The sequence below is a fragment of the Rhinolophus sinicus genome, chromosome 4 (assembly GCF_057876585.1).
Source record: "Rhinolophus sinicus isolate RSI-liver-muscle chromosome 4, RSI-T2T, whole genome shotgun sequence".
NCBI classification, from domain to species: Eukaryota; Metazoa; Chordata; class Mammalia; order Chiroptera; family Rhinolophidae; genus Rhinolophus; species Rhinolophus sinicus.
Window position 1 is genome coordinate 71,885,996 of NC_142504.1, and position 14,862 is coordinate 71,900,857.

Consider the following 14,862-nt stretch of genomic DNA (forward strand, 5'->3'; position numbering starts at 1 on the left):
GAACATATACAGTGTAATCAAATCCACACAGACTTCCAAGACCTGTCGTTATAGAGATGGGGAAACGGAGGCTCTGAGGAGTAACTGAAAGTAATGGCACCGAGTTTGAATGTCGGTCCTTGTGAGTCTAGACTCTTTCCACTACCCTGTGTCCTCTGTAGCGATTACTTCTTCAAAAATTTTACTAGGGACCCTGATGATGGAGAGGAGAGAACAGCAAACCCTCTACCCGCCAACATGATCTCCTGTGATAGAAAGTGTTATGAGTTCCTAATCCCCTTGAAAAGGCAAGGTTCGGAAGAGCTGCTGGCAAGAGGGTAGGGGAAGGTCTAATTCTCTTGAGACGCTGCGCAAGGGGAAGGATGTGGCACGCCCACTAACGGGTGGCCGCCTCTCGGTTCCTTACCAGGGATGTGGGGCTTTCCTCTCTGATCGGTGTGAGAGAACTTGCCACCACGAAGGCTGAACGGGCAGAGCCCACAGGCCAGGAGCACGCTCGGGGAGACGCCGGCGCCTCCCGGCGGCCTCGGCGCACGTGCCTGAGCTGGGGCCAGGGTTAGTGGCCTCGCCGTAGTAGCTGGGGCGGGTGGGAGCCTTTGGCTCCGGGCCGCGGCCGCCGCCCACCCGCCGGCTCCCGTGGTTGGGCGGAGGAAGCGCGGGACTCCTCCTCCCCACCGTATTAACATGCACCCAGAGGCGGGTGACCAGCTCAGCTTCGCCGCCCCAGCCCGCCGCGTCCCGGCACTCAGCCTCGGCGCCAGAGGGGAGCCCAGCGCTCCGGGCGCCGCAATCCGGAGGACACGGCCTCTTCCACACCTCCGGCGAATCGGCAGCATCGGCGGCGGGAGCGGCCGCAACCACCTCGGCTCTTCTCCCGAGTCCTTCCCCTCACGCCGCTGAGAGCCTGTCCTGACCGTGAGAACACCCTTTCGTCCTCCCTCTGAGACTCGTGGGACCGACGGACCGACGCAGGGACCAAGGGCCGGACTGCGGGTAGCGGCAAGGTAACGCCGCGCTGCGCGGTGGGGTTGGGGCGTGCGCGCGTGGCAGCGGCCACTGGAGTCCCGGCCGCTGCCACCGCCGCGGTCGCGGCAGGCTAGGTGTCTCTTGCCCGCCGCTTGGTCGCCGCTTCTCTAGTCAGCGGAGGGACTATAGGCTGGGCTCTTGGCCGCGGGCCCGTGCAACCCCTTCTCCCTCGCCTTCCGCTCCCGGGCGCGGCCCCCTGAGACCCCCGGGAACCCCGGGGCGGCGCGCCCCTCTTGGGGCGTGCGGTCCTTTCTTCTCTTCCTGGGGGCCCCGGGAAGGGATGGATTTCTCATTGCTACAGGGTCCTGGAAGGGAGAGGGATTAACATCGGTCTGGATCACCTCCACTGGCCAAATTCATATCACCCTTGACCCCAACCCCTGACGCACCTTGCAGGGTAAGAGGGGACTGCTCACTGCAGGGGATTTCTCCACCAACTCCTGGGTCTTTTCCAAAGCAAGTTGCTGCACTTGCTTTTTAGGTGACATTTTGGCATTGGTTGCGGAGACCCTCCTCCGTGTGTGCGCGCGCGCGCGCTCCGTAAGAGAAAAAGGCAGAGAAACAGAGGCACAAAGAGAAACAGAGGCACAGGGAGAGATGGGAGATACAAGAAGAGAGACAGGCACACAGAGGACAGGGTCCAAGGGGGAGGTCACTGGAAAGTTGCCCCCGCCCGCAGCCGAGGCCAATTCCTGGCGAATCGCGTGGCTAGCGATGAGACCCGGGATTCAAGGACTTGAATGAGCAGGACTGGAGCCTAAACCAAACAGGGATCTCTCCGTGGGGCTGGGAAAGATAACAAATTGCACTTTCATTGAAGGGCATCTGCAGCTGCGGGAGGGACCTTCGCAGGGCCTCGCGGGGATGAAGACCCTGCATTCAGGACTCGGGCTGCTGCGCTCTTCTCGCAAGGCGAGCTGAGCTGTCCTTGCCTCGCTGGAAGGCTCCAGGGGGACGTGGGAAGAGGCGGCCCGGCGCTCGGGTGCCCAAGACACGGAGTGCCTGTGCCTGAGCGCCGCTCACGCCCCCAGCTCCCGGGCTCGCCTCTCTAATGGCTAGTAACGCTGTGGAATTTTCTGTTTGAGAAGCGGAATGCGTGCGGAGGGAAAGGGCTGGAGGTGGCGAGACAGCCGGGACAGGGACGCCAGTGGGTGAGATGCTATTTCTTTTATGGACTCAGGCGAGACCTTACACTCCTGACACAGTGAGCCTGGGGCCGGTGCGTGAGAAATCAGTGCTCCCTGCCTTCCCTGGCACAACACGTAAAGTGATGGAATTACAAGATGAAAGACATATAATGAAAGTAACAAAGACAGATCTTTAGCTTTGAGAGTTCACGAATGGCTTTGTAAAGTGCGGATGGAGCAATATGAGTTGTAGTCAGATCCTGGGATGAGGAATGTTTAGAACTAGGAAAGCAATTTTCGGACTAAATGCGAACATCTTGTAAATTATTTTTACCAGGAAGGAGCTAACAGCGTTTGACTGTTATTTACAGCAGAATTTCAGTTTCAGGAAACAACTTTCACTGGCCTATCTAATTTTGCATATATTGCAATAGTCTCCATTCCAACTTGAATGGAAATGACATGAAGGCAAGATATAAGTACTTTAATTTATCTAATGTCATAAAGGATAACGTTTTCTTTGCTTAAATTTGTAAAAAAGAAATTGAAAGCCATATTGAATGTATCAATGCAAAATGTATGAAATTTAAGTGTTTAGGTTGTAAAAGTTACTCTTGCTTCAGAAAAATTCATATTCCATCACAAAATAGGAAAGTTCATAGAAATCTGGTGTCAATAGCCTTGTTATTAATTTCCTTAAGATTTATTAGTTCAGTTTAAAATTGCTGTAGGGAAGTCACTGCCTTGAAATATTTCTAGTTCCAGATCTAAAATTTCATGAGTATTAGAAAAAAAATCAACTCATTTAAGAGAAAGTATTAGTTACTTTGTATGAGAAAAACCTTGAATGTGTTTGCAAATACAGGATATTTAAAAAAAAGTTTACATCTATTTCTCTATATATTTCTATTGTAAGATTAGTTTTCCAAATAAAATATTTTATCTCAAAAATTATAGGCAATATAAATATTGGCAAATTGATCAGGTTAACAGAGTCTTTAAAAAAATTATGAAGTAATTTTCTGACAAAACTCTTCAAATCACACAAGAACAATTGTGCTTTTGTGGGGAATATTGAGTATGTGAATTTTCCTTATGGGAAATTTTCATGGTTTAGCATCTTTAATTTCTCCTTCAATATAAACGTTGTTCTGCCAGGACAAAAACCTTGATAAAGTATATCAGTGATCATTGAAATCAAGACTTTTCTCTCAAAATATTATGGAGCTTATATAGAGAAATTGCCCAAATCTAAATGCTGTTCTACTTTCTAAATCCTTCTAAACTTAAGTGTCCTATTGAATCATACTTGGAAATACAAATTGCATGCATTTTTATTGGACTTGATTAGATGTATATACCTTTGTTCCATGTAGCCACCTAGATTGATTATTTTTTTAAAATATAAAATTAAAACTGGGCAGAGGGGAACTGAAGTTTTGCTAACTACTCATTTAGAGATATGTAGCATAGTTGTAGTTTCAGCTACAACTTGAAACATGTGCCACATTCTTTGAATAGCAATTTCTGGAAACAAAGAATTAAGCGTTCTGATTTTGATTTTTATATTTAAAATACAGAAAAAATAGTAAAATGCTATCTAAATGTACATTTTATAGTGACGTTTCTATGATAGACTCAAATTCACATTATGGTGTCTTCTTGGTCATTCCCATAAATTGTTCCACCCTTTATCAGAGCAACTCTGTTCTATGCAGAAGGATTTGTTTCCTTTTAAGAAGCATTCAGTTGGAAGACTTTTATGAAGATTTCATCTCTGTAGATACCACACTTGCCTCTTCTTGCTTAATTTAAGGAAATGATATATTTTTAAGTTCTTTTGTTTCTTTTTTCTTGTCATAAGTATTTTCCCCGGCTAAAGGAGCACCATTAAAGCAGGAAGGCTGAAAGGACTTTTGAAAAATCTAAACACTTTTTTTCCAATCCTCACCTCCCACACTTATAATCTATGCCTTATGTCTGTGGTATGTTGCTCTCTTTGTACATTTTTATTTTAAAGAAGCAGAATCACAAGACCATTTTCTAGCATTCTCAAAATCTTTGTGCTGATGAGACACTTGGAGGTTCAAAAGAACCCCAAGTCTTGGGCTGTCTCATTTATTTCCAGAAGTTCTAAAGGGCTTGTAATTCTCCATTTAAAAAACAGAACAAAACAAAACAAACAAATAAAAAACAATAACTTCAGTGGCCCCCCAATTTTATTTTATTTTTTACCCTGGGGAAGTTGCAGACTGAGTCTTGTTAATTGCCCTATTCTCCAGACGTGTAGTCTATCAGAAATTGTCAAAGATGTTGTTCCTAGAATGATCAAATATTTTTCTACAACAAAGGAGGATTTAGAACTAATCTTCAATCATTCACTTTAATTTATTAAAACATTCAGTGACAACTCATTGTATGAGATACCAGGTACCAGTTTCTTTTAACACATACCTATTTGGCTTATGCAAAATATACATTCGAGATATGTATCTATATCTATATCTATCTATATATTTTTTCCTTTCTCTGTACAAACACACACACACACACACACACACACACACACACACACTACCTTTTATGTATCCCTGAAACACTCAAACCTGCAGAGTAAAACATGTGGTTCAGAACAGGAAAAAATGGGATGGAGCTACAAGGAGGTTAAAAAGGTGAATGACTTCCCTTTGAGGTCTTTCTTCCTTACTCTGATTGCACAGAGGTTGGTATTGTATATGAGATGTGCTGAGCCATCAATTTTACATGCTTCACTCTATTAGATGGTAAGGACCAGACAACCGGTGGACAAGTTGAGGAGCTAGAGATTTTCTCTGCCTTTATTGACTTAAGATTTCTCCTGGTTGGTGTTTATTTTCTCCTTACTGTAGGAGTTGATGATTACTAGGTAACAAGTAACATCCCACTTCAGAAGACCAGCTCACACACAGACAGCCCTCTGGATATATAGCCACAGATCTTTGGCCCAGATTCGTGGGTCTTTTCCTGGGTAGATAAGAACCAACATAGCTGGGCTATGATTGCCCCACTTGGGGTTGTTGTGAACTATTAGGTTGGTACAAAAGTAATTGCGGTCTTTGCAATTTTTTTTTTTTTAACCTTTTAAGCAACAATTACATTTGCACCAACCTAATAACTAGCTGTCAGTGTTCTGGATCTGCTGGGAAGATGTAAACCCACTATCCTCCTGGTAATTGTGCAAACGAAACTGTTCATTTTCATATTCCCTTATCACAGTTTGCTCATCTGCTGTCATTGACAATTTCTGTATCTCCTCTCAACACTTTCTTATCAGATTTGTAAGCAACAAAACAAAAGCAAGCATGAAGAGTGATTTGGCAGTGTATTAACTGCCCAACCCTGCCAGGTTTTCTTGGTATTCAGCAGAGGTCTTATTGAAGCTGTGGATAAGCAATTAAGAGAGGAGGATTTGTGCTGGGACTTGCTTATCTCCCTAGTTTGTGCATCCCAGCCTGCACCTCGAGGGCTCAGAGACATTTAAATGGCTCCCACAGGAGGCTTTTGGGAAGGTCTCTCTCTCTGGGCTCATATCCAGCACTGCTGCTTTTCCCCGTGACATGTTTTTGGCTAATTTGAAAACATCTGCTAGAGTAACTTCCCTTTTAATTCTAGTACTGGAGAATGGGTATGAGTATATGATAGGAGAACAGACATTAACCCTCACTCTGACCTCATGATTATAACCTTTCCTAGGAGACCCTTTCTTTCTTGGTTTCAGGAAATTTCCCTGCTAGATATTACTGAGATTTCTTTACAAAAAACATGCTGTGGTTTCAGAGGAAAATGGTATTGTGATCTCAGACTTTGCAAACAACTATTCTTTGATATGATTCATCACACTATTCTAGCAAAAAGATAAGGCACAGTCACTGCCTTTGAAGCTCTTTTCCTAGACATTAACACAGAAGGCAAAGGAACCTTTTTCATTCTATCAAATAGGAATGCATTTTTCCATTTAGAGCTCAGAAGAGGCAGCAGGGAAACCTTGGAGTGGTAACACATTTAGAAGTTTTTTCTGTGAGCCCTAGCCTCGGCAATTCAGATGAGACTCACTTGAATCTATAGCTCCTATGAAGCTGGATAAGCTGTCTTTTCTCTGCTCTCCTTGGAACACTGTTTCTTACATTATTCCCTCTTTCCCAAACCTCAGCTGAAAAGTCATTTAGTCAGTAAAGCCTGCCAACTGAATGCAGTTTTAGGGCTCTATACTTTTTTTAGTGATCCTTTTACAGTAAGTAATGAATTGACTTCTGTGATTATCCAATTGACTGCCTTCGCCACTGAACTGTGCATTCCATGAAATCAAGAACTAAATATAACATGTTCACCAAATGTCACCGATGCCTAGCACAGCACCTGGTACTTAATAAGTGGTCAGTAAAAATTGGTTGAGAGAATGAATGAAAAAAAAAAAAAATGAGTGAATGGCCTGACTGTAAGGACCATAAATCTGAGAGTAGTATGTGGTTTTTGCATGCCTGCCTTGCAGTCTCACACTCTACATTCTTTGGTCTTAAGCATACTCTGATAACATCTGGTAGACATAGGACTGAAATAAAATAAGGATTAAAAAAAATTTTTTAAAAGACTTCCTTTTGTCCCTTCATTTTTCTCCTCCTTCTTACTCAAAGTAAACATATTAATAGCTTAGCCACCCCACTTGCCTGTATATTGAATTTATCCCCATCTTTCAAGGCTTAGCACAGCTCTTTTCCCACCCTTTACCCCATAGGATTTAGCATTCCTTCCTGTGCCTCCTTTGAATCTGATTCATATTTATATCTTGGTTTTGTATTTCATTTTTTGTTTATGTGCCTGTCTACCTCCATGAGACCATAAGCTCAAGGGATAACAGAGATAGTGGCTAGAATAGGGTTTGCATATGGAAGCATTACAACTGTTCATTGAGGATTGAAAGATCACAGGGATAAGAGACAAATGTAGTGGGATACAGAGAAGTGGTTACAACCGACTTTCATACTTGAGGCTGACTTCCATATAGGTACTTAGAATCTATGTATGGTGGCTCTCATTCATAGGGCATATTGGAACCAATCATTTAAAATTATATGGAATCATAGCCTTCTAGGTATTTTCTTGATTTTTTTATACAAGTTTCTGGCCAAGCATATAGCACATTCTATCCTATTCTGTGTTTCTGAGATACTTAAATGATATGGTGAAGTTGGTCATCTTTGTAGATATGCTAACCTGCCACTTGCCGTGCTGCTTTAGATGCCAGATACACTGTTCAGCCTTAAATGACCCGTGAGGAAAGGTAAGACTCAACATGGACAGAGCTAGTGTTTTTACAAACTATGATGAATGAAAGTTTCTTTAGATCTGCCTTTCTTTAATTGACAATTTAACATATTCTGCTTTAAGTATGCTAAGGGATCTAGATGATAGATGTTAGATATTTGGTATGTATGTATCCTTTTCAAGTATCAGCAAACAAACAAACAAACAAAAATTATAATATCTCCAGTGTAGTCCGTAGTGTGGAGAGTACCGAAGTGCAAAATATTGTTCAAATTCTTGGGCAGCTTAAAATCTAATACAAATGATACGATCAAGATGTAATCTTAAGAAGAAATTTGTAAAATGTGTTACAAAATAAAACTAAGTGCTCAAATACCTGGGACAAATCATACTTTTCTTGGGTTTTTCTGGAGGGGCAGAGCTCAACGAAGAATGCCATTATTGTGGAATGCTTTCTAAAGAGGAAGGTCTAGAGCTGGACTTGCATGATTGAGTACGAGTTAAATGGAAGAAGGGTTAGCTTTTAAGATAAGGCAAAACAATGTTTACAAAGATATGGAGATGCAAACCAACTTGGCATTCTTGGTTCAGGGACATGGTCTTCTGCTGTAGCTCTTCTGGTGCATTTTAATTAGATCTGGAGATGAATTTAATTGAGAAGGATGAAGATACACTCTGGCGGGTTTAATCACTACACAATAATGTTTAGAGTGGATAGGAGCATTGAAGAGTTTTGAATAGATGGTGACATGAAGAAGTGGCCCCTTGGATTGATGGAAGTAGATCAGTCCACTACTAGATTGGGACAGAGAGAAGCATTAGGAGGCCGTTACACTAATTGAGGCATAAATGATGTGAACAAGGTCTAGGGAAATAGGAATGGGAGAAAAGAAGACATGAAATATTTTGACAAATTTTCAAGTAATATTTGACTCTTGCCTTTCTCTTTTACTCTGTATTTATGTCACAAACTATTTTGCAATTTTTATTAATTAAAAATTATTGGGAAATATATCAGTAATACCAAAAACTAAGTAATATTATATAAAACCTATGTGCCCACCCCAAAGATTATGAAATAAGTAATTGCACATACAAGCATGTCTCCCCTCAGGAGTACCTACTCTGCATACTGAATTTTATGTGTCTCATTCCCATGTATGTATTTGTACCTAAGCAATATAGTCTCATTTTGCTTTTTGCTCTTTTTAAGCTATATAAACAGTGACGTGCTCTTTGTAATCTTCTTCACCTTATTTTAATTGATTAGTATTTTCTTCATATATGCAGATTTAATTTATTCATTTTTACTGTGATATTGTAGTCCATTGAATCATATATTGTGATTAATGTCTCAATCTTCTGTTGATGGACATTTAGGATATTTCCTAGCAAGGCTGCTATGAACATTCACGTGTACCTCTCCGTGTGCTAACAAAGAGGAGCCTTTCCTTAGGACATCTCCTTAGGAGTGGAATTGAAGGAGGGAGGGATTCGTATGTTAACATTTAGCAGATAATGCCAAATTATCAAAAAGGGTTGTGCCTATTGATACTCCCATCAACAGTCTATAAGAGCTCCTTTTGTTCCATATTCTTGCCAACTCTTGGTGATAAAATTTTATTTTTTGCCAGTTGTATGAATATGAAGTGATATCCTTGTAGTTTTAATGTGTTGTTCCTTAAGTGCTAGTAACGTTGACCATTTTTTCCTTTCTTGGTTAATATTCAGGTTTCTGTGGAATGCTTTTTTATACATGTTGTCCACTTTCCTACTGCTTAAAAAAAATCATTGATTTGTCAGAGCTATTTATATATTCTATATACTAGAGTTTTTCTGTAATATGCATTTTAATGATCTTCTCCCAACTGGTGACTTGTCTTTTCATTTTTATGATGTCTTTTGGTGAAAAGGTTATTTTTAAAATTTAAAAATAGATGCATTAAAATTTTTTTTTGTTATTGATGTATATGTGTAATTAGACATATATTATAAAAGATGCATTTTTGATTCTTCTCTTTGTGGTACAGATAAGATAGCTTGTTTAAGAAATTATTTCCAGTTCTGAAGTGATAAAGTTGTCCTTTCATATTTCATAAACTATCAAAGTTTTATTTTCACATATAGTTCTTCAACACTTTTTTTTAAAAATTAAAGTTTATTGGGGTGACAATGAAGACTTTCTTATTGATGGTTATTTTATAAAGCCTTTAATTACATTCCAAATTTGAGCAAAACACATATTAATAATTTCTTTCAGTCTTAATTTCTTTCACATTCAGTTAGAATTTGTAGAAATTATAGTCTGTGAATTCTGCTGTAGCCACTCCACCTCAAGTCTTCATCATTTTATGCCTGAAATACACAAAAGGCAGTTAATGGAACTTCTGGCCTCCCCGGTCACTTTCTGATTAAACTTGCATCTAGATTTACTTTTCTAAAAAACTGTCAAAGTCATTTTGAGACTCCTCAAATGTTGTCCTTGAGGCCTTGAGGGCAGCAATCACATCCATTTTTATTCCCTTGGATCCCCCAGATCCAAGCACATACCGGGACCTTGGCTGGCTTTCAGACACGTGTGTGATTGGGACATAAGCATGAAGGCACAGCTGGCTCCTTTTGTTGTTCAGCTCCATTTTGTAATTAGTCCCTTACATCAAACCTCTCCTCCAAAACAGCCTCTGCTTGTCAGGACTGTGCTATTCTGGCCCTTCTTTTTTCTTCCTTTGTTTCTTTTCATGTATTTAAATTCTTATGTCTTTGAATTGCTAACAGCAGATTCTCCTGGGGCTAGGACAAGAAGAGTCAGGGATTCCACCCCCCCACCCCCCACCCACCCTTCATGTCCTTCCATACAGTTTGAGTGTTTTACCATGAGCAAGGATTTCTTTTTAAAAAATTGTTTCAAAGCCTTCTCTATCTTTCAAGGCCCAGTCAAATCTCACTTGAAGATTTTATGACTACTCTAGCCCAGGGTAAACTCTCCTCTGAATTCCAGTTGCCTTTTTCTGGATCATTTACTTTATGGTTCACATTTTAAACATTTTATGTGAGTAATCCTAGATTTTAAGCTCCTTTAACTGATGAATTGGCTTATGTGCTTTTGTATCTCTCCTAAGCCAAACTCCAGTAGCCAGCAGAGTGGTTTTTCAATGGGTGGCAGCTGCTTTCTTGATGGTTGGTAATTAGTTATTGAAGATGGCATAGACTGAGTGGAGATTTGGAACGTGAAGACATTGGGAATTGTGACATTAGTAGAACATGTACGGGTTTGGGATAAGGAGCTAACTCGTAGTGAGAAAAATTGAGCTTTATTTTGATTATGTTGATTTTTGAGATGATAGTGGACATGGCCCATCAGCAATTTGGGAAACAATAAACCTAAGTTTTATGAAATGATAAAATTTGAAGTTTGATTAGGACATTATCTGCTGTAAGGTGATTTGTAGATTCATGATACTATCAGCTGTTTGTTTCTGTGCTCCAGATAAGAATGTTATCCACCCACCCCACCCCCACCCCATCCTGATTTTGCTATCCTGAGTCACTTTGCTAGATTACTTTGGGCAAGTTAATTAATTATTTGAGCCCAGTTTTCTCATCTGAAAAAGGAAGATAATTAAAATTACATATCAGAGTTTTTGAAAGGATTAAATGAGCCAAGCTATGTAAAGTATCCAGTTCATTGGTGGTCTCACGGTCAGCAATTAATAAATGCTATTATTCACAATATATTTTATCTGTAAGAACTAATCTGTGAACTATGTTTTACATCGAGGTAGTACCAAGTAAAAAATTTAAAAACTACTTGTCTAGTCATGAAATATTTTTCTTCTATTAAAAATTCCTTGATCTTATTTCATTTTTCTTTATTATATGGTAACAGTGACAGCATTTCACCAAATAAGTTCAATATTAGTTAGTATTTATTGAGCACTTTGGTCTTTGGGCTTTTGCAAGATACAACTTTCATTATTGCCTGTAGGCTCCATGGTCTGTATTTAAAGGGAAAGAAGCCCACAGTTCCTACAGCCCAGGCCTGTCTGACATGGTACCATATACTGTGAGGAGACTACAAAACAAAGTCATATCCTTCTCCTCAAGCAATATTTAATTATGAAACAATTAATACATCTAAAACAACATTAAAAATGTAAATTTTAATTGACTCTCATCGGAACGCGTATTTATTAAGGCAGGATGGGATATGGAAAAAATCCAGCAGGTAACCAGGAAGAGGCAGTTATGCTTGATCCTAATGGAGGAACATCTCCTAATGGTCATGGTGAGCCCAGAGTTAATTGTAAAGTGGCAGGTGGAGCATGGGAGCCTTCTGATTGCTTCCACCTTCTCTGCTCTGTGGGGCTTATCTGCTGCCTCCGAGTCATGTGTTTTCGGTTAACTCTCAGCTTGTTTCTTAGAAAGCACTGAGTAGATAAAAACCAATACAAGACAGAATGAGAACTTTATTGATTGATTAGGTGGGAAAATTCCATCTGTTTTTCATTCAAGGAACAGTTGCTGGGCAGTTATATCCAGATTATTTGGGTTTTGTATCTGTAATAGTAACACAGTATTTCATATGTTGTGATTTAGGTTTAAAACCCAATAGAACTAAATAGAAAATAGATTTTCTCATGTCTTTATTCTTTCAGGAATTCCTTTTGTGTAGAAATATTAGCACACATAAAATGGGTTGAGCTGCTTCAAAGAGAACTGATGAAACTCAGATTTAACTATTGGGAATACTAATTTACAGATAAATTGTATTCCAGAGGTATGCTTATAAATTGAATATTTTTGGACATCAAACAGAATTATTACATTGAAATTGTGTTATTCTTTGGTGGCTGGCTTCTAAAGTTGAGTTTCTCAAGTCTTTTTGATCCATTTTCTACGAGCAAAGTAGTACTACTCTAATGAAAACCATATCAATCTAAAATTCATGACCCTGTACCTATGAAAAAAAAGTAGTCATAAATTGTGATTAGGAATATACCTCACCCCTTCTGCCACAGAATTAGCAACCCCCTGGTTCTGCCAACGGTTGGGTGCTGGACAATACTCGGGCCATAGCAACTGCCATCCCAAAGGTATGGTTTTCCTTGATCCAGGACCAGACCCTGATGAGGGGACGAGAGAGCTGAAAGATCCTACTTGAGGACTGATAATTGTTAAATATCTACATTTATATAAACTACTTCTCTTTATTTGAGTTTGAAGGAAGGCAGGAAAGTCTAATATAGCTCAATTGTCCATATTGTGTCCTGCATTGAGAACCGGGATGTGTGGTTGTGTGTAAGTTAAATGTCAGTAAGGTAGGAATGATAGGTACAACTATATTCCTTTATACTGAGGTCCGTTTTGCCACATATTTTTTTCTATGCATTTCAGGTCTTGAAGATGCCATTATTGGGCGATGGGAATTACCAATTCATTCATTCATTTTTGTGTGCATTCATCAACCAACAACAATTTATTGACTAACAAGTATATGCCAGACACTATTCTAGGTGCTTTGAATTCAGTACTGACCAAGGACAAAAGAAAAAATGCATGCCCTTGTGGAGTTTACATTCAAATGGCAGGAAACAGACAACTAAAAATAAACACAATACTACTTATTTTAGAATGTTAGAAAAGAATAACGGTTATGAAAAGCAAACAAACAAAAGAACCAGATGAGAGGGATTATTAAAGCCTTGTTCTTAGATAAATTTCTGTCATAGAAGAAAAAAAGCTTATTTTATTTTATTTTATTTTAATTTTATATTTTTTAATTCAGACCTTCTTGAAATGTTCTAGCTTTAGGATTTGACAAAGCTCTAGGAGAGGTGTGGGATTACTTTCACTGCTGTGTTATTCTTTTATCCTTTCTGTTTTAACAGCAGTCTGTATATTCCTTACATATAGCATCTATCATATTGCACGGTAACTTCTTGTGTTTTTTTTTAAATCTTCCACTAGATTATGAACTGTAACATAAGGCATGTTTCTTAACAAATTTATATCCTTGTAATAATAATTCTAGTGATGATAATAGTGATTATATATCAAATTGAATGTTTTCTATGCACTAAGCCCTATGTAGAAAATGATATCATTCTTTACAAAACTGCATTGGTTGGAGCTGATGATTGAACAGAGGTCTGTTATCACTAGGTTCTGTACTCCCTTGGGACCTAACCCAGTGCCTGGCATTTGGTTGGCATCCAAGAAATGTAGAATGAAATGGAAATCAAGTAAACTGCAATATTGCAAAACTGATTACTCTTAGGAATGTGTCTCCAGTTGCCTGCAAGATATACCCTCTTGTTTTATTAAATTGTCTCACTTCACAGCCTAACTGGCCCAGGAGGTGGTTATTTGGAAATTCTTGAAGTGACACATCCTTTATTTTTCTTCAATTCTTTCCTCCCGTTTCCATATATCTCATAGGTGGAAAACACAATAGAAATAGAATTACTTCTGCTAAAATCACAGCCTTCTAGTTTGAAAGTGGAGCTGCTTTGTTCTGTAATGCCTGTTGTATTAAGGAATCTCCATAGTTTATTTTTTGTTTTGTATTTTCAGTTTTACCTTGATTTTTACTAGTGCCTGCTTCAGTGGGTTCTTTCAGGATGCAGGTGTTTTGATGGTATTAAGAACCAAGCACACAAATAGGTTTTGTTTGGCTTACCTTCCACTTTCCACTTGCCTCTTCCACTTGTCAGAGAAGTTTTGTGTGACAGAGGTGAGTCTCTGTGGCAGCTTCTGGGGGTGTGGCCATCTGCTTGCTCTGAAGAAAATCAGTCCCTTCTTTCCAGGAAAGGATCCATAGGCTGCAAGAGAAACTTCAGCTCTCTGCTTCCCATTGAGTAATCTATCCGAAAGAAGAAATGAGCACATCCCTCAAAGACAAAGGAAGCACAAACACAGATGAGTCTGCAATAAGGACACAAGTTAGGGAACACAATTAGCAAACCAGGCACACCTTTTCAAGGATCAGATAGAGACTTTAATGGCAAGGGGGAAAAGAAGATATTAGATCATCCTCCTAATTTATCCTTGAAAGAATGTGCTCATTGCCGCTTAGGATTCTTTGCAATTCAGCTTGCAGGAATTAAAAACTTCAATCTGTTAAATAAATGTTGATAAATCAACATTGTTATATCCTTAAGAGAAAGATGATTCAACTGACCTATAAAATGCTAGCATGCCACTACATATTTTTTTAACATTAATTTTTTTTAAATTTATTTTTTAAATTTGGGGTGACAATTGTTAGTAAAATTACATAGATTTCAGGTGTACAATTCTGTATTACATCATCTATAAATCCCATTGTGTGTTCACCACCCAGAGTCAGTTCTCCTTCCATCACCATATATTTGATCCCCCTTACCCTCATCTCCCACCCCCCACCCAT

The 14,862-nt window shown here is 39.6% G+C and overlaps 1 protein-coding gene across 7 annotated transcripts in view; it reads left to right on the plus strand.

The window, feature by feature from the left end:
• The first annotated feature begins 345 nt into the window (after positions 1-345).
• The window catches only part of DLGAP1 (DLG associated protein 1), an 855,894-nt gene continuing 841,377 nt past the window's right edge, over positions 346-14,862 (plus strand). For 3 of the 7 annotated variants that reach the window (XM_074340265.2, XM_074340266.2, XM_019755706.3), the window contains exon 1: positions 412-1,004. The gene's annotated coding sequence lies outside the window, so the exon portion shown is untranslated. Of the gene's footprint in view, positions 1,005-1,651; positions 2,178-14,862 lie in introns of those variants that run through there. The other 4 variants (XM_019755707.3, XM_074340269.2, XM_019755703.3 and 1 more) reach the window with 3 other exon arrangements.